This window comes from Delphinus delphis, chromosome 18, assembly GCF_949987515.2.
Source record: "Delphinus delphis chromosome 18, mDelDel1.2, whole genome shotgun sequence".
Taxonomy (NCBI): domain Eukaryota; kingdom Metazoa; phylum Chordata; class Mammalia; order Artiodactyla; family Delphinidae; genus Delphinus; species Delphinus delphis.
In genome coordinates, this window is record NC_082700.1 from 22,209,581 (window position 1) to 22,229,558 (window position 19,978).

The 19,978-nt window shown below is 46.2% G+C and overlaps 1 long non-coding RNA gene across 1 annotated transcript; it reads left to right on the top strand.

Moving 5' to 3' along the window:
• Positions 1-17,653: 17,653 nt before the first annotated feature.
• On the top strand, positions 17,654-19,431 carry LOC132413474 (uncharacterized). The gene is made up of 3 exons (XR_009516744.1): positions 17,654-17,762; positions 17,925-18,049; positions 19,177-19,431. It is a non-coding gene; the product is annotated as an uncharacterized lncRNA (long non-coding RNA).
• The last annotated feature ends 547 nt before the right edge of the window (positions 19,432-19,978 follow it).

The window sequence follows — 19,978 nt, forward strand, 5'->3', positions numbered from 1 at the left end:
AGTTACATTGACGAGGGTTCAGTCTTGGCTTGTCACTGGGTCACTGTGGACAAATGACTTCACCTTCCCCAATCCCAGCTTCTTCCCTTAGAAAGTATAACAACTGCATTGCAGGTTGTTGTCTGGGTTAATTTAAGGTGTCTGCCTTCTAGTTGGGGCTCAGTAATGTTAAGGGTTTTTCCCTCGGGTGCTCTAGGTTGTGCATTTTTACTTAACAAAATTCTTCTGCTAGAGTGTAAGTGATGTCATATTTCTTCAGTGGGTTGTTTGTTTGCCTTTGACTGTGAGTCTTTTTATAACTGAGATGCATTCGTGCTTCTGGGTAAAGAAGCAGAAGTTAAACCACGGAAGAAGCAAAGCTGGGGTTTCAGGATAGTTTTGGAAATGTAAGGATCGCCCATTGGCGGAAAAATAACAATGATTTAAAAAGAAAAAAAAGAAAATCCTGGGGGGAAAATTGCACTGAATTTCATTCCATTGTTTCAAGTCTTGGAGGGCTTTTAAAATTGTTATTTTATGTCATGGTCTCAAAGACAAGCGCCACAAAATATCACTGTCTCCTAGAAAGAGTCAAGCAAGTGAAATTAGGGAATTGGAAGATCAAGACAATAGCAAAGAATCAGTCATCAGAACAAGAACAGGAGAGAGAAGCATCCTCACAAGCTCAGAGTAATATTTCAGAGCAAATTCTGCCTGAGGTCAAGATGCGCTCAACAGTCCTGCCCCAGGCCACAGAACTGGCTAGCAGGAGATGGATGGTTTAAGAGTTAAAACATTATCATTTACTCTCCTTCCCCGCAGATCTCAGCTTTCAAAGATGATTTTCTTGCTAATTCTTTAGTAACAGGGAGCAGCTGATGCATGATGCTGTTTCTCTCCTAGGGGAACATGCACTTTGCTGGCAGAAAACACAGGGAAAAAGAAAAGCCACACGAGCGGATTGATGAAGGATCGTGATTGGCCGAGAAAGGAGGCTGGGAAGTTACCCGTGGAGATGAAGCACACAGATTTAATTTAATATTGATTTCAGTTTTGGGAGGAAGAAATTGCCCTTGCAGCTGAGCGTGCTGTCATGCAGAAGTCACTGTTTTCTCATTCTGACCAACACTCTCCGCTCCTCCCAGTAGCCTCCCCACATGCACGTGTCTTACACTGAGAGCATTTTGAAGGGTTGTTCATTCATTCGAAGCCTATGGAGAGGGGCATATTAAGTGCATTCCATCAAAAGCACCTCTGTACAGTGACCAGGAAATAGACGAGTTTCCTGAATAGGATGCTTTTCTTTTCAATACCATTAGCATCTTCTCTAACAAACCGAGAGCCTGTTCTTACAAATGATTTTTAAGAAACAAACCATCACTCTGGTTTTGCCTCCTCCACACAAAAGGATTTAAAAATAACCAGTGTTAGGATCAAACACTGGGTTAACTATTTCTGGTGCGTGTTTTCCTTTCAAGTCATGAAGGGCATGACATCATTCAGCGCCATACCTGTCTCCTGTGGCATCTTTCTGTATCTCTGTCAGCACAAACACTCACCCCTTTGTCCCCTCACTGCCTGACCACCTGAAAACCATTTGACCGGCACATAAAGTGCGCCAGGCAAAGGACAGGAGGGTTAGCTGAGCTTGGGGCCCTGCCAGTCCTCCCATCACGTAATAAGAAAGCTCTCAAATAAACACTGTATGATTTAATTGAATCTGAGCTAGGAGCTATGGCTTTACAGAAACTAATTACAGCAGGCAGCTTGGCATATTAGTGTAGTAAATCTCACTGATGTCAAGCCCTTGAGCTACTGTGTCGGTTTCTTTGCTCTCTCTTCCACTTCTTTTGCTTCTGAGTTTCTTTCACTTGGTCTCTTTCCACTTAATTTCATGTCTCCCTCTTCTTTCTGGCATGTTTAGACCTTGAATAAGGGTTCAGCACTGGTAGCCCACTGATTCCTGCTTCAGATCAATGAACGTGTATGGATCTGTGTATGTGCGTGTACACATGTGTGAGCATGTGTGCATGTGTGTGTGTGTGTGTGTGTGTGTGTGTTTTGGTCTTTCTGCCTGCAATGGACATGACAATTCAGGACAGAGTGGTGTAAGGGTCGGGGCAGGAAGTGGATAAAAAAATTATTCAAACTTCTTGCCTTCAGATAGCTTCATCATGGGTGATATTGGGGTGGGAGTGGTTATGAAAAGGGGAAGAGGCCGATTATGCAAGCCACTAGGCTTGAAAACATCAGGCAGAGTGAGGTAAAGACCACGTGTCGTGAGAGGGCAGATGGGGGCGTTTTAATTCTGATCAGACGAAGCTTTAGCTTCTTTCCTTCAAGGCTACCGTCTGTTTCACTTAGGAACAGAATACTCGATTAAATATTATGAGTGAATGAACTCATAATTACATTTATTATTTACTTAAGAAGTCTGGAGCTGGTCTCAGACTTTGTTTAGTTACTTGGTTATCCTTCCATGCTTTTTCCATCCTTCTTTGCCATCCTCAGTGTTTATGGCTTCTTGGTCTCCTGCCTCATGGCCTTAAGATGGCTGCCGCAGTCCAGATAACACATGAGCATCCCAAGCTTAAAGGAAGCAGCAAGGGCAAAAGGCCTTCTCTTTATTAGGCTCTAGAAAGAAAAGTTTTTCCTATAGCCCCCAAGAAAAGTTTTCTTATATCCCCATGGTCTGAACTGGGTAGCTGGCTATAAGGAAGAACGGGAATGTGAGTATCTAGCAAAGGAGAATGAGAGGGCCATGATTCATTTCCTAGGGATGGATGCATTGTCATTCTAGTAAAATTGAGATTCTGTGAGACGGGGGAAGCGGACAGAAAGGGCAACTGGGATGGCCAATGTATGATGTCTGCCATGCTTTCCTCGGGTATATTTGAGAAAAGGGCTACCTGTCTTACATGAGTTACTGAGCTGACTTCTTACAACCCCCAGCCGATGCTCCTCACGTAAGTACCCTCCTCTGCCGTTTGCTTTGCTGCTGGTCACCGCAGGAATTCTTCAACTACAATCCTCTCGAAACAATACTGCCTTCTTCACACAGGCCTACACATAGGATTTCACATCAGACAGACCTGGGTTCAAATCCTACCCCAGGGGTACTACTCACTTGAGTTGTGCCCTGGGTGAGTTTCTTAACCTCCTTACTCAGTAAAAATGCACATAATAATTTGTATCTCCTTGAGTAGCTATGAGGATTAAATTACGAATGTCAAGTGCTTAGCGCTATGCCCGACCTAGAGAGGGGCTCAAAAAATGATAGTTTTCTCTTTTCTCCACATTTAAAAAATAATAATAGCTGACATTTACTGAGGGCTTCCTATATGCCTGGCACAGCTCTAAGTGCTTAATACAAATTAACTCATCTAACCCTCACAACAGCCCAATGAGGTCTGTACTAACAGCATGTGCATTAAGAGCTGAAGCAATGAACAAGAAAAGTAAATTTGTCTAAGATTCCAGAGATAGTGAGAGGCAGAATTAAGATCGAATCCAGGCAGTTGGTGTAGAGCCTGGGCACTGACCACCGTGTGTATTTTCTCCTACTCACGATGTGCCCCTCCTGGAAATGGGTTCATAATCAGCTAGGACCAAAGTTTCCTATTAGGCAACAGACATTCAACAAGGGGCAACCTGGATAAGCACAGGCGTGTGGGTGGAGAACGGTGGGTTCCTCTGTGGGGCAGGGGCTGAGTCCTGTCTGAGAAGGGGGCACAGCAGGAGAGCAGGGTCACATGAGGGAGTGGGGGGCAGTGACGCCCCACACTACACGTCAAGCTATATCCCACAGAAGGGTTTCCTTCCACCACTGTAAGCTTAGCCAGCCTCAGTGTGGTTACAGCTCCCGGCTCCCTATGCGAGGAGCCTGCCCTCGGAGAGGTGGGATACACGTTTCCTGCCTCCAACTGTTAGACTATTTTCCAGGTGAAAAGCTCAGTATTGGAACCCAGCAGCATGAGATCGTTTTGATATTCTCCCTGGGCATAGCTTTTCCAATGGAAAGAAGACAGAGCAGTGTTTTATAGGAGGAAGTGGCCAGCTTTCCTTTGGCTTCTGAAAGGACTACTCAGTTGCATTGAACGATTCCAACCGACAGACATAGGCTGCAACATCCAAACAGTAGGTGCCCTGGGGGGCTCAGGAGCTAAAGCACCTTTTAGTCTGAGATCCCAGCCAGACAAGGGAGAGAGGAGATCAGAATGGGACAGTGAATGGGACACGGCTCTGCGGGCAGTCCTAAGTTTAAGCAATTTCAATTTGATTCTTGGATGGGAATGCAAACATCAGTGTCTGTATTGATATACACTCCATTTAAAGAAACAGATGAACCACAAACCACACTGGAAAGGTAATTGATGAGAACACAGCATTTTTCTTTCTTTCTTTTTTTTTTTAAATGCTATCGCACCGGAGTCTGTGAGGTTGGCCGGAAGGTGGTGGGTAGGGAACATGCAGGTGTTGAAACAACTGCACTTGGAGGAGGTAAATTCCCCTGCACATCCCCTGGCCCCTCGGTTGTGGTTTTGTTGACTTTGGATTTTGTTTACTTGTTTGAATAAAGGATGAGCCCGCACAAGGATGGGCCAGAAAGTTTAGATAGTGGAGTAGCATAGGCCTGCCTTGAAATGAGTCTCTGCATTGCATGTGATGAGTTGCATGTGAATTTTTGACATGCCAGGCATAGAATCAGCTGCTTACTTAGGCCTCTCTGAGCATTGCTGAGCCCTAGATAATGAGAAGTTTACCATTTTACAAGTGATTTCCTGGTACCCTATCTCAATGATTTCCGTCACCTTGGCCGGAAGTAGGATAGGGGAGATTTTAGTGTTGTCCCCGTTTTTACAGAGGAACCCTGGACTCGGGGCAGCTAAATGACTTGTCGTCGGGGAAGGACTCAAACTTCTTGTCTTTGGAAACAAATCCCACCACACCCTCAAGCTGTTTCCCTAGTGGTTGGGAGTTCTCCCCAGGCCTCCCTAAGATGCTGGGACTCAAGCTCCCGGTGTGTCGGGAAGGCGTTGTCCGGCAGAAAGGAGGATGGAGAGGCCGATGTTTTGGGTCACCAGCTTGCTACCTCCATGGGGTCGGAGATGCAGATAGGTTCAGCAGGGCTTCGGAAATAAGTGTGGCTTAGCAGGAGGGCAGGAGTGTGGCCATATTATAGACTCATAATGATCTGAACACTGGAAGGGACAAAAGAGGTTTCCCAGGCTTGTTCTCACAAATGAGGAAAATGAGAATCTAATTCTCTACCCAGTTCCAAAGAGTGGGATTTTTTTCCCCATACCAAGCCGTTCTCAGACACCAGCTGGGGGTCATACAATTCAACTCAGTCCCGGCACTATGGACCTGGAGAGAGCGTCAGACCCCGCAAGTCAAGGACTCTGTCTTACCAGACTGCTCCCCTCACCCACACTTCAAGAGGCAGGTTCAAGGCAGAAAGAAGGCAGAACGGCGGGCTCCTGCTGGCCAAGACTGTTCCTTCCGCTCAGGAAAGGAAAACCGATTCTGGAAGCCGCATCCAGGAATCTTCTCCTTCATTCTATGGGCCAGAACGGCGTGCTCTGGCTGCCTAGCTACAAAGGAGAGGGAACCGTAAGCTGTGGCCTCTGCAGTGGAAGGCAGCGAGGGGGCAGGGGAGGGGACAGGGTTCCTGGGGGTCCGTCCACAGTGTCTGCCTCAGGGCCCACCCTGGATTTCCAGGAGGAGGGACATGGGACACAGTCGTTGACTCAGCCTTATGTGTAACCCAGAGCATTGGGTTTCCTACTCCTTATTTTTAAGAACCAGGTAGAATTGGTTCAAGTCTCCGTTTCTTGGTACTCCCAAGGTTGTCTCCAGGATGTCTTCGTATTAGAAGGAGGTGTGTGTTCTCATGGTCACCTCTGGCTTGCAGCTCCGTGTCAGCGGCAGGACCACATCGCTGCCTGTGGGCGCTGTCCACCGTTTCCCTGCAGTTGACCCAGATGTGGATCTCAGAGACTTTCTTTTCTTTCCACCAACCTTCCCGGGCTCCAGGTGTGTGCATTTTACTCAGAGGTGAGTTTAGAGTCGGGTCCACTGACATCAAAGCCAAGGAAAATTCCATGGAAGAAAGCGAACTGGTTGCACCATTGTTTCTATAACAGTTTAGTCAGAATGAATTCTTTTCATTGCGTTTTCCGCTTTAGGACAAGCTGAGTCTGTTTTCTTAAGAGCTGTCTATGTCATTGTTTATGGGATGGTGGGTTCCCAGAGCAGGGTGGGTGTGTAATAAATTACTTAAATAAAAGGGAGGGCAATCATGAGTCAGGAAGCAACCACTCGAATACAGGAGAACTTTTGCGAAAGTTTGGAGAATCGGAGGCAGAAAAACCTCTCTCGGCTGCTCAGTGTTTAAAAAGGCATTTTCTCCCTGCACCTTTCACGTTCTCATGTGAAAAATGTTCTTACTGTTATCTTGGTGGAAGGACTAGGTTTCGGTGTGAAACTGTCATGGTGTCAGTGGCACTTTGATGATAAAAATACTTGTATATGTCGTTCAAAATATTTTCCTGGAACTTATCTTTTCCCACCACCTACCCACTTACCAGGATTCTTTGCAGACTCTACATGTGCTGCGTTTCTGAGGCTGCCTTGGAGAAAGAAGCACCAGGATCTTGGGCCATAAATAAGGGCACTAAATGTTTTTTTCTTTTCTGCTGGGGAGTGTCTTTGGGCCTGAAACATGTCTGCGTATTTACTGTGGCTCAGTTTCCTTATGTGAAGAGTAGAATTGTCATTTCAATTCCATGGATTCCTCAATGCCCTGAAGACTTTCTGATGGGCAATTTTCAGCCAGCTTGTGTAGGAAACACCGCTGGGCCACTAAGACTTCAGGAAGTCAAGATGTGATTTCGGAAGGTGCAGAGATCAGATTGGGCACTCAGGGAATTTCACTGCTCACCGAATATAGATAATGCCCTTCTAGGACCAGAATGGAGAGAAGCCACCTGTGTCAGGCCACTCTCGTTGATGGGTCAGATGATGTAATAGCTCCGTCAACTCTTCACTGAAGGCTCTGATAGATTTCAGCTGCTGTTCTTCTTTTTTGTTTCTGTTTTTTGGTGGGGTTCGGGAGAGAAGGACGGGGGACGAGGGCTGGGCTGAGCTGTAATGCAAGATCCCTTCTCGGAGGAATCAGAAGCGGAAGCAATCGTTCACATTTGGTAGCTCATCAGCCTACAGGAGGGAGCAGAGTGTGACACGGAAAAATCACATGGGGCCACGAGGAAAGTGGGAAAAATCCATTCAAGATGTTCATTACCACGTGTGAAAAGTCGAATTGATTTCTACCAAATGGCTTTACATGGTCTTCTAGAAGGGTAGGTTAAACAGCCGCTTAGCTAAACAATGCCCACAAATATTTTTCTCACCACCAGTGGGTGATGAGAAACTGAGACCTGCATGACGTTCGTGCAACACCAACACACCAACACACCTCAATCTCATTTTTAGATAAAGAAACTGAACTCGAAGTTTACATAGCAGAACAGGAGCTGAGAGGACCATTTACATCGAGTTAAGACTTGACCATTGCCCCATGACTGTCTTCTTGCCTCTGGAGCTGGGGGTGAGGGAGGCTTTGAGGGTGGGTGACACGCCAAGTGGACCATCTCATTGGTAGCTCGCTGAGTGGCTGAGGCCAGACGGCCACAGCAGCAGAATAGATCAACCACCATCCCGTCTTTCCAGAAGAATTCCTCCCCATTGTGTTCCAAACACAGAGAACTAGTTACACGTCTCCAAACATGGCGTCTGCTTGGCTGTCTTTTGCACCTTTGCGTATTCACTCCGTCTAGAATCCCTTCCTCATTTGCTCTTCTGGGTAAGTCCCTCCTCATTCTTCAAGCCCCTTCTCCAAGGTCACCCCTTCTCAGATGCTTCAGCCACTTTACCTCTCCAGCTCCAATCACCCTGAATGCTGTCCACACCCAGACACCTATCTCCCTCTCTCCCGTCCTGTGTCTACAACTTTCATTTCTGTAGACCTAACACCTCAACAATGCCTGGCATTTAGGATACAGTTTTTAACGGATTAATTATTGGATCAATCTCACCATGCTCAAAGCTGGAAATGTACCAGTGGCATCACAAGTCCCACAGAAAAACCCATATTAATTCACTCTTGTTACATCTGAACTCTTGGGGGAGTTGCTGGGAGCTCACTGAGACAAACCCCCGCCACTGGGTGTGTGCAGAAGGAGAGCAGAGAATCAGCATTCTACAATCAGGTTCTACACCTGCTATCTCATTTAATCTTCATATCAGCACTGCAAAGTAGGCGTTCGTATCCTTACTTTACGTTTGAGGAAACTGGGGCAAAGCGAGGTTTCCCATGAGGGCTCCCCAAAATGGCAAAGCCAGATTTGGACCTTGTCGGCTAAAGGCTAAAGGTGAAGCTGTGGACCACTGGGTTGTATTTATTGCCTTTTAACACATCCATCACCACATGCGTTCAAGGGTACAATGCTGGCAGGGGGTGGGGAGGGCTGGGGAAGGGTGGCTCAGCCTGCGCTGAACATATTTTTTTTCACCTCCAGGCTTGGAGTAAGACTCCTTAGTAGATCAGGCCTGGGGGCTGGACTGGTGCTCAGGTCATCTATTTGGAAAGAGACTCATGGGCCTCCCAGAACCAGGACATCTGCAGTGTCTATAATCAGACGTGTCATTATTGAAGACCAAGTATGAGGGGCTTCACACACAAACACACACACACACACAAGCGCATTCCCCCAAAGAACCGCTTGTTGGAGACCAGGCAACCAAGGCTCCGCAGTCTTTCCCAGTCAGTATCAAGGGGAAAGGTCCTGCGTGGGGTGGGGCGAGAGGCAGCACAGCCGTCTACAAAACAACACCAGTAAGAACAAGCCCTAGGAGGCCAAACGCTCGGCCCCTGCCCTGCGTTTGCTCAGAGTTCTGGGCAGGAGCTTGGGGTGGGAGGGGACAGGCTTTCGGCTGCTCTACACCAGCCCCAGGCAATGGTCGGAGTCCAGGATTTGTCTTGGTTTTGCAATCCTGGAGGGCTTTGCTCCTTGCTGCAGACCCAAGAGCTGCCAGGAAGCCCCAGCAAATGCCTGAGAACGAAGAGGCAAGAAACACGCTCCGAACCCTTTTACCAACTGGCTCCGTCCCAAACCAAAATGAGAAATGAATTGCTGGGGTGTGTGTGTGTGTGTATGTGTGTGTCTGTGGTCTCAAGCTGGTGGGAAAGGAAAGCCCTGTTTTAGATGGGAATATTCCGTTTGGACCATTTAAAGGCCCTCGACCTTATTTTACAGAGGACACAACTGCTGCTCAGGTTGCATAAGTGATTTGTCAAAGACCACACCGCTGGTATTTACATTTAAGTCTTTCAGGCTCCAAAATCCACACTATTTCTGCTTACTTCTCTATGTGCAAATATTTATTATTATTAATACAATGTCTCAAGCCATAGGGTATGGGAATGACTCTTCAGCAGCAGGGTATGGGAATGACTATTTCCTCAAGGGATTGGGTTCTTATAGGAAACTTTGGGTGGGTGTGCTGTTACCCCAGCCAGGGATCCAGGAGCCAGGGCCTGCATTCCGTTTCTGGTTCTCAATTACTTTTTCTATTCTTCTTTTTGATAAAATAAATGTGATGCCACTTACCTTTACACGATTTTGTAAGACTTGACGGATTCATGTCCATAAGTTGCTCCAATCTCTTAGTTTTAAGGTATTCACACATTTTGCTAGTTGTTTTGCTTGTTTGTTTTCTTTTTTAATTTAATTTTTTATTGAAGTATAGTGGATTTACAATGTTTGTTAGTTTCAGGTATATTTGTTTGCTTGTTTTTGATTAAAGTTAGACCATATTTACTTCATTTGTGTCTGAGCTGAAGTTTTTGGAGCCGTGTAGGTGAGAGGCCTGACCTATGACCTCAGGAGATCGGTATGATCAGCTCACCATCTGGAAAGCTCTTGGAGGCCTTCTTTCCATGAAGTGCTGGCTTCTAGGGAATCATTAGTGTCTAGGAGGTGGCATGTCCTTGTCTTGTATGAAGGGGATCAAGTGTCCAAATGTAACTAGCTCCTTTGGTATCACAACTCAATCTGAACACGAACATCATACTTCATGTAAAATAACGGGGTTAAAACCAAGGCACCCTGTGCATATCTGACTTTTTAACAAAAAAAAAAAATCAAGCCAAACAATAAACAAACACCAACAACCCCAACCTTTCAGGACTTTTCTGATAGCATCATTTGACTGAACTAATTATAAGATAAAGCTTTTAAATTGCTGAATATCTGACAGTCCTCTATGAGAACATAGGAAAAGCACCATTGACGGGAAGACGTATGCCCAGAAATATTTAAGATTAATCAGTACTGTTTTCAAGAGGTTTACACGATGAAACCAATCATTCTCACAACAATTCTATATCCTTTTCAAGATGAAGACTTGGGCACAGAGGAGGCAAGTAAGTCACCCAAACTCATTCAATAGATATTTATACTTTCAATAAATTTGTTCAATAACTATTTATTCACTACAAAGCCCGGCCACTCTTCTAGGCACTGGCGGTGCAGCAGTGAACGAACCCAATGCAGATCCCTGCGCCCAGGGAGCTGGTGTTTGAGACAGGGGGCGACTCCAAACTGCAGCTCTCATGTCCAGCGGGACATCCTTACCTTCGGAAGCCCCAGGTGTGAAAATTCACACCTCCAGACCGGTGGCTGGATCTTTGTGGTGGGAGTTTGTTTTAGTAAACTGATTTTACACTGTGAGTTCCAGAGTAACAGATATTGACGTCTCTCTTGTTTCCCCTCAAACAGGTATGAGTGAGAGGGTGTTTGAGAAATATTGGCTCTTTTTTAGGATTATGAAACTCCTGGTCCCTTGCTAATTAAGACTCTTTGCCTCATAGAGCAAAAGCTTCATTATAATCAGAGAGACAGAGAGAGACCCAGAAGGGACGAAGGCCTGAAGCCGAGCTCTCAGTGTGAACGCCTTGGTTCAGTCCTAGGCACGGTGCAGGTTCATTTTCTGGATTTGTGCTGATTTGGTCTAAGCTGCATTCAGCTGAGAATGGGAACCACGGGGACGCTCTCTCTAAGCATCTGGAGGTCTCTCTCCCTTTGATGTCAGCTCCCCACGCTTCTTGCTGTCATAGCGACAAAGACTGTGGGCTCTTGAGGGCAGAGGTGCCTTTCCTCTTCCTATGCCTGGTTTCTCAGAGAACTGGCTTATTTAAGTGCTTGCCAAATGATGAATGGATAAGTGAAAAGATCCCAAGTCCAAGAGTCATGATAGCTAGTTTTGGGTCTTAGAAACTTAGGGCAGGGACTCCATGTCCCTGCCCCCATATCCTCATCTATAAAATGAGAAGGCAAATCCCCTCAAACTTAGGTAGCTGTAGATGGTTTCTATTCCAGGAATTCTTATTTGCAACAATAGATAGCTTCTAACTTACACTGCTTCTAACTTAACTTAACTTAACTTAATAATAGCTTCTAACTTACATTGTTCTTCTGTTTCATAGTGAACCCTACGGAAAACCCCAAACGAAATCACCTCTGACTTTCTACAGGGTGCTGAGGGGCTGAAGATTTTTTGTTAGGAAAGAGGAGATTTTTATTAGTAGTAGTATTACTGTTATCGATCAGTTATTGAGCACTTAGAATATTCCAGGCGTTGTGCTAAGTGCTTTACAGATATTATTTCTATTAATCCTAACAGCGACACTATGATTTGGTCCTTTTATTTTCCTCATTTCATAAACAAGAAAACCAAGGCTCAGAGAAGGTTAATTAACTTAAGCAGGCTCACCAGCTAATAAGTGATGGAGACACACCCGTGCGTGCACTTGTGTGTGTCTGTGTATTTGTGCAGGTGTGTGCAGGTGTTGACGTCTTGGTGTAAGAGCATCTCTTTCTCCTTGTATTTTTCTCAATTCTCCAGGAAGGTCTGTCTATCCCCCAGAGGATACCAGACTCTGGCAGAGATCCACAGCTGAAACAAAGCCCCTTCCTGTCCGACCTGCTGTCTGAGTCTGTTCGGGCTGCTATGACAAAATACCACAGATTGAGTGGCTATAAACAAGAGACATTTATGGCTCACGGTTCTGGAGGCTGGACATCTGAGATCAGGTGCCAGCGTGGGCAGGTTCCCGTGAGGGCTCTCTTCTGGGTCGCAGACTTCTCATTGCATCCTCACGCGGTGGAGGGGACTCAGGAGTGCTGTGGGGTCTCTTTTATAAGAACGCTAATCCCATTCACGAGGGCTCCACCCTTGTGACCTAAGCACCTCCCCGAAGCCCTACCTCCTAATATCATCATCCTCGGGATTTAGGATTTCAACATATGAATTCTGGCAGGGACACATTCAGAGCATAGCCCCTGCCTGAGCCTAGCCAAGCCGAGGTGTGAGAGTAACTAGATGCTTTACACAGAGGAAGGGCAAGATGAAGGGTAAGCCAGGACCCTAACTAACCAACTTCTACCAGCCCCAAGCACCTCGGTGGTCAGGGGCATCGGTAATCTGTATGTAAGAACTAAAAATGACTCCCGGGGGAAACTGGGGTTGTTAAAACTTCTGAAAACTTTTGTGATCCTTAATTCCAGTTGCTAAAATGCCTTTCCATAGGTAAGCCAATTTCACTCAACTCTTCTTTCTCAAGGTTGTAACCATTTTCAACTCAGAGAAGAACATTCAGGCGTCTAGGAGTCCTTGATTTCAAACGAATTTGTCTTGCTTTCTGTTAATACTAACAAAGCTGTCATTGTTGGAAACCAAGGGCATTAAAACCCAGAGCACAACTACTGGCCTGGGGAAATCAATCAGATGATAACCGCTTTGAGAAACAGGCTCTGTGTTGGGACACACTGGCCAGTCTCCTTAGGGCAGGATCTCATTACAAACCACCCACCCCATCTTGTGTAGGCTCCTCTGCACAACTCACATGCACAAAATTACCTCTGTTGGTAGGACATCCTTCCCCAGACAATGGGTTTGCTGTGCGGTTTCACAGAAGAAACACCATAAGCCGAAGAATTGATGTACATGTCATAGTCTGGTGGCTGGGACACCTTGGTAAAGAGCACACAATACATTCAGGGGGGCTGATCACGCTGTGTTTTGTTGGGCAAAGGCCCAAGGCCACACACCAGCCCACTTGCTACCTACAATACCTGCATTTAGTATCATTGGAGAGGCCCTCCAGGCCTACCTACGAACTGAAATTATTATGCACATTTTACCTGGATTTCAACATGCTGTTGTTTACTCTTGCTGCTGGGTGTGCAAAACAATTGTCGTTACTTCATGTTTGCCTCGCCTTTGTTCCCCTGAGCCAAGTGCAAGCCCCAGTCAGCCTCTGCAGGTCTGAGTTTTACAAAACTTCTCATTTTACAGATGAGGATATGAAGGCTCAGAGACCTTGAGCACATGGCCAAGGTCCCAGCTACATATTCTTAGAGTCAAGACCAGAGTCTACCACCTATCATGCCTTTTGGTCTTGGGATCTTTTCACTCATCCATGCAACATTTGACAAGCTCTCAAGCCAGTTCTTTGAGGAACTGAGGATTTGGAAACGAAAGGGGGTCTTGTCCTGAGGAGGCTGTGGTCTCTGATACTCTGATTGCAAGAAGCGCTGGTTCCAACATCAAAGGGAGAGAGATGGCCGGAAGCTGAGAGAGAGCATCCCCACAGTTCCCATTCTCCACTGAATGCGCCTCAAACCAAATGAGCACAAATCCGGGATTCACTAAATAAAACCCCTGGTGAAAGTGACCGAGGCCAAGAGAACCGATACAAGTGCCTTCCTATCCCTCCTGAGAAGTGAGCCGAAGAGTGGCCCCCCGGTGCCAACGTGGGACTCATGGCTGGGCCTCACCGCCCACCCCGGCACCACCTGGGATGAATCACACAACAGAGAACAACGGGGCTGTTTCTTAAGAGTCATTTGTCAAGTTGACATCCGTGCCTAGAGTTATTTAGGGCTCTCTAAAGACACTTCTTTCCCTCCCTGCTGCAGGAAGCACCTGCGCGGCTGTCGAGCTGTGGGTTTGCTCAATGGCACTTTGATATCCTTCAATGCCATCAATTACACTTCTGTCCCTGCCAGCATGGACTCTGGCTAATACAAAGATAGGGAAGCTTAGGGAGGATGATGGAGAGGAAGAGGATAGGGAGATCCCACCCCGCCCTGGGATCTGAGGCCAACACTCTCTGGAGGTGCGCTCCTTGCTGATTCTTGTGGGGAATCCTCCAGGCAAGGACAGTCTGAGTCCTTGGCTGGTTGGACTTGGAACTGAACTGTGATGCTCCCATGAGAGCAAGTCTCCCTCCTGTCAACTACTTAGAGGAAAAGCAGGCCCATCAGATGAGTGAGACTCAAGCAAGATTCAGGTAAATGGCTTCAGGGGGAGGGAAACTGGAGAGGACTCAGAGGAGAAAAATATAAATAATTAGAAGATCCGGTGAATGGATCTCTGAAAGCAGTTAGCGGAATTAGAGTTGTTGAGTCTAGGGAAGGCAAGGGTATACTAAGAACCAGCTTTGATTACAGGGAGGATAATTGTGAGGAGATTAGTGGTCAGTTCCACTGAAAACACGATGTGGGTTAGTGATGCTTAGATTGAAGCGTGCTGGCCCGTCTGGGCTGTTCCATTGTTCTTATTCATGAGGTGGTGGGGCTTCTTCTGTGGAGATGTACGTGAATGAAAATGACATCCTCCCAGCTGCAATGGTTTAGGGAAAGTCCTAATGGCCCATGGGTCTCCTTCTTTCAGTTCACACCACCCAACAGCCCAGTTTGGCCCTTATGTGTGAATCGGTTTGGCAGACTCTCGGCTGGTATCCAGACATTCCATCTCTACCTCCTCCAAACTGTTTTGCATAGTGAGGTCCTACTTATCTTCCTTAAATTCATCTTGGGTTATAGCAGTGTCCTGCTCAGAAAGTGCTGATGCTTCATTCATCCATGCAACAAATATTGAGCACCTGTTGCGTTGAGCCCAATACTGTACTAAACTTTGCGCATACAGCGTGGTACAAAGTGCAATAGGGCCTCAAGGAGGTCTCTCAGTCTACGTGTCCTTGTCCTGGAATATTTCAAGGCCCCCACTGCTTGGTTTTGACATGTCTTTCTGACTTTATGTCAACCATGAAACTTTCCCCTCCACCAGCCTGGTCTATTCACCATACCCAGCTCACTCTGGGCCTTTCCTCTCACCACTACTGGGGCATGGACTAGCCTTAGCCAAAGCCCATCTCTCCTTTGAAACCAACACAAGTCTCCCCTCCATTAGCAGGACTTCTGAGGCCACTTGGGTTTTGAGAATTCCAGCACCTAAGCCCCAATGGTGCTTCCTTGGCACTACGTACTTCCTGCCTGACGGCAGATTGCAAACTGGCCAACTGCTGTGCCTGCTATGACCACTGCTGCCCTCACTCACTGTACATGAGACCCCAGAGAGCTGTGATCACGTGGACCTTCTTTCTGTATCCAAAGCCCTGCTGTGAGCAGTGAAGATAGCTGGGGGTTGGGGGACAGCTCAGGTGTTGGCAGGTGCTTCCAGAGCATTTTACACTATTAAGAAAAGCGCAATTATATCAAATCTCTGAACTTAACGGGAGAAAGGCTTTTGTGGTCGTTTAGTAAAACTACCTCATCTTCCAGATGTGGAAACTGAGGACCAGGGGAACTGGTTTACCCAAAGCCACTAGGTGAAGTCGTAACAGAGTCAAATCTGTTCTCCTTGTCCACTAAACTAACCTGTCTCTATAGAGTCCGGCAGTTGGAATCCTAAAGAACCTGCCATTTCAGGACACACATGAAAGAAATAGGAAATGCATTGGTTTCTTATTACGGCTTTAACAAAGAACCACACATTTAGTGGCTTAGACAACACAAATTTATTATCTTACGGTTCCGTAGGTCAGAAGTCTGACATGGGTTTAGCAGTCTCACTGCTAAAATCCAAGTGTTTGCACGACTTCATTCCTTTCTGGAGGCTCCAAAGGAGAATCTGTTTTCTTGCTTTTTCCAGTTTCTACAGGTGGCCTGCATTCCTTGGCTCGTGGCCCCTTTTATCCATCTTTCAAGCCAGCAACGGTGTGTTGAGTCTTTCTCACGCTGCATCACTCCCGCCTCCTCTCCTGCCTCCCTCTTCCACTATTAAGGACCCCTGTGGTTACAGTGGCCCCACCGGGATACTCTTCCTATCCTAAGTTCAGTTTAATAGCAACCTTAATACCTCTTTGCCATGTAAAGCAAGATATTCTCACGTTCCCTGGATTAGGAGGTGAACATCTTTGCGGGAGGTCCTTATTCTGCCAACCCCAGGAAAGGAACAGAGAAATGAGAATGAAGGCCAACTCTCTGTCGTGTTTTCTTAATTTCTCTAATTCTCTGTGACCAGAAAAAGTTAGTTTGAAGATATCTTAGATTAGGCTTCTCTTCTGAGCCGTGATCTGGTTAATGGTCAAGACACAAAGGAAAGGAAAATGCCAAAATTTATAGAAAAGAAGCCTCCAAATGTTGGCGAAAATGGGATGAGAACCAAGGGAAGACCTCTTTAGTTTCTAAGGGCCTGAGAATTTCTAGGCTTCAAGGGTGTGGGCTTAGTTTACCAGAGGAGGGAGTTTACATGAGACATGTAGATGGAATCCCTGACTTCAAGGCCTGTTGGTCATTAAAATCAGTAGGTAAGAGTAGAGCAAGGGGGCTTCCCTGGTGGCACAGTGGTTGAGAGTCCGCCTGCTGATGCAGGGGACACGGGTTCGTGCCCCGGTCTGGGAAGATCCCACATGCCGTGGAGCGCCTGGGCCCGTGAGCCATGGCCGCTGAGCCCGTGCGTCCGGAGCCTGTGCTCCGCAACGGGAGAGGCCACAGTAGTGAGAGGCCCATGTACTGTAAAAAAAAAAAAAAAAAAAGAGTAGAGCAAGGAAGGGAATGTCTTGGACAATTTAAGGCCAGAATCAACGAATTTTGGTTCAGGATGTTTTCATAGACTCCTGGCCTCTCAGAGTGGAAACAAAGGGCCTTAAGAAGTTCCTTGTCTGACCTCACACCTAATGCAAAGTCCTCTGTAAGACCTTTGACCACCCACCAATACCCTGCTTTGTGGAGCTCTGGCCAGAGGTAGCAAATCATCTAGATTCCCTTAGGTATTCTCCAATTTTCTGTGCTTATGATTTTCTGTGACCCTCAACTTTTATTTCTAATTAATTCTTGAAGTTGGTGGGAAAATCTGGCAAACTACCCCTCCTGATCTTTTCTCTATCAGGGTGGTAGGATTTTGACTGTTGTTCTACCTTCACATGGAGAGTCTGACACCTCCCTAGACCACATGTAGTATTTAACCTTCACTGATGGGACTGTGAGGAAGGGAGAAAGAGCCCAGGGAGGAGTCATCTGCCAGTGGATTTGGTTTCACAGAGCTCTCTTGTCCTCATATGCTGTAGTGGCTGTTGTTTAAGCTGCCTAGCACCCTTCCCCCACCTCTTTTGGTAACAGACCCTGTCTCCTGGTCACATGGGACACATGACCCAGGAGAGCCAATCACACACCTCACTTGCAGTCATTATGGCTGGACCAATCAGCATCATCACTCGGGGATTGTTTTCTAATCCATGGGAGGAGGGGGAGGAAATGCCCATCTGCTCAGATCCTGAGCTGTGAGGAGGTGAGATTTGCCCATGGCCACATCCCCACCTCCTAGAGAAGCTCATCTGGGAAAATGGCATCATCCAGGAGTGAAAAGAAGAGAGAGTGAGTATCCTCAGGGTGTTTTCAGGTCCCTCAATCCAACAATCCTTTTTTATGGTTTGGTTATATGAACAAATAAATTTCTCTTTTAGGCTTAAACTGGCTCAAGATGTGTTTCTTCCATCTGTAACCCATGAGTCCTAAATCATTTGGGACTTTTCCCAGTTTTCCTGTTTTTTAGAGACTCTGAAAAGTAAACTAAAGATCAGAAATGATTCGTCTCAGAGTCCAACCTGTCCATGAGGGTTTGGGGAAGAACGAGTAGAAAGAAAGAGTGGAAAATCATGCAGGTGAGAAATAAAGGCTCTTGTGTGAAGCCAGTGAGATGGAATCCATGAGTGATTCATGGGGTCCCTCACCCTTTGGTCCTTTTGGACCTACACTTGCTTAAAATAAATCATAGCCCTAAACTCACATAGATTCAAGCCAACCTTGGGTTCCCAAAGGGAGTATTTTTCTCCTTTATGGAAATGGTACTATTTGTTTGGTGTAAATCAGAGCTTTAGAGAGTACCCAGTAGATTCACTGTTAAGCCCAAGGGAAAGGGGAGGGAAGCAAGAGAAAAGTCTAGCAGTAAAGGAGAAAGAAACATGACTCCACCAACAAGATGCTGACTGAATATCTCCTATGAGTGTTGGTCTGTGCTCGTTTCAACTTGTCATTCCAAAGCACCAAGCAGAAACCTTATTCGTGATGACAGACGCTAAGAATTAGGTGTGTCTGGTAGAAGAAAAATGCACACTCAGGTAGGAATGGCAGGCAGTAAAGTGGACAATTACTCATGAAGGCTATTAAGGAAGGAACAAGGATGAAAGGGCCCATGTTAAACTACACATTAAGTTAAAACATATGGAAAAAAAATTTTTTGGATATATATTTAAAGCCTGTAACGGTCTATACAAAGAGGCCGTGGCGTCTCCCTCAGAGGGAGGCTATTGAGGATAGTTTAGACTGCCTCATGACCGCTTCTCAGGCTTGATTATAGGTCTGCAACTTGGCCCTCACATCTGCTTTTCAGTATCACCGTGGGGGAGGGCAATTTGTCCCTTTGGACTCTGAAACATAATCTAAGGCTTTTGCATTTTTTTTTTCTGGCAGAGTTGGTTTTCCATGTTTACTTTGTCAAGAATGGCTTTATATATATTTTTTATATATACTTTTTTTTTGCAGTAAACAGTTGAACAAAATGTACACAGTGTTGTCCAAACTTCTTAAGTGCTCCCAGATTTGGAAGCAGTGTTTATTTATGTAGCTTTCAGAAAGTCCGAATGGGTCTGATAGGTCAGAAGACACCTGAACTTTTGACTCTGCCCTTCAGCTCACACACTGTTCTGTCCATTGTTTTATCTTCAAAATGGGAAAACGAGGAACTATTCTTTGGCCATATCTTGCTCACAGAGCCTTTCCCCTCCTGCAGACTGTGCCACCACCCGCAAGCTTGAAAACACCCAAGGAAACCATCCCGGCATTGTGAGTAGACTAATCACCACGTACCACTCAGTTTTCCCTTCCTGGACTGCGTCACTGGCCGTAGCCCTGTGGTTCCCACGTTGTTTCTGTCATCGTCCCAAGGAGCATAATTCCTGATCCTGAGTCTGGGCAGGACAGCCTGTCTCAGCACGAGCTCTTATGTAAGGTGGCTATGGGAAGAGTTGGCAATAAACAAACATATTTCCAGCCATTGTTTTCTCTGCAGTCTTGAAAATTATTTTCTCTGGGGCAGCTGCTGCTCTCCTGCCCCAGGATGGAAGATTCCCAGCTTAGAAATGTCTTGCGCTGCATTTCTAGATTCTAAAATCAGAACGAAGTGAGCCACAGTGTTCAAAGAACTTATTGAGCACGGGAACATTTAGATGGATTTCTCTGCAAGGGGATTTGAGGCAGCATTTCAGAAAGTTTGTCCACCCATCTGTGCTGCTGGTGACTGTTGGTAAATCACATGGCCCTTCAGAGCCACGGGTAGGGAAACCAGAAGACGATAGGAACTGACCTGGGAATGGAGAAGTGATTTCATGGCTACCAGGTCCTGACCTCCAGTGTCAAAGTCAGACTCACTGCATGAACAGATTCCACAAGTATGAGAAAAATGGGACTATCTGCAGACTCCATTTTTCCTTGAACCGCTCCATCTTAGAAACTCAGAGGAGGGACGGTTTCCAATACTGCCTTAAAAGACTCTGCCTCTAACTCCCATTACTGAATTTAGTGAAAATCCCACC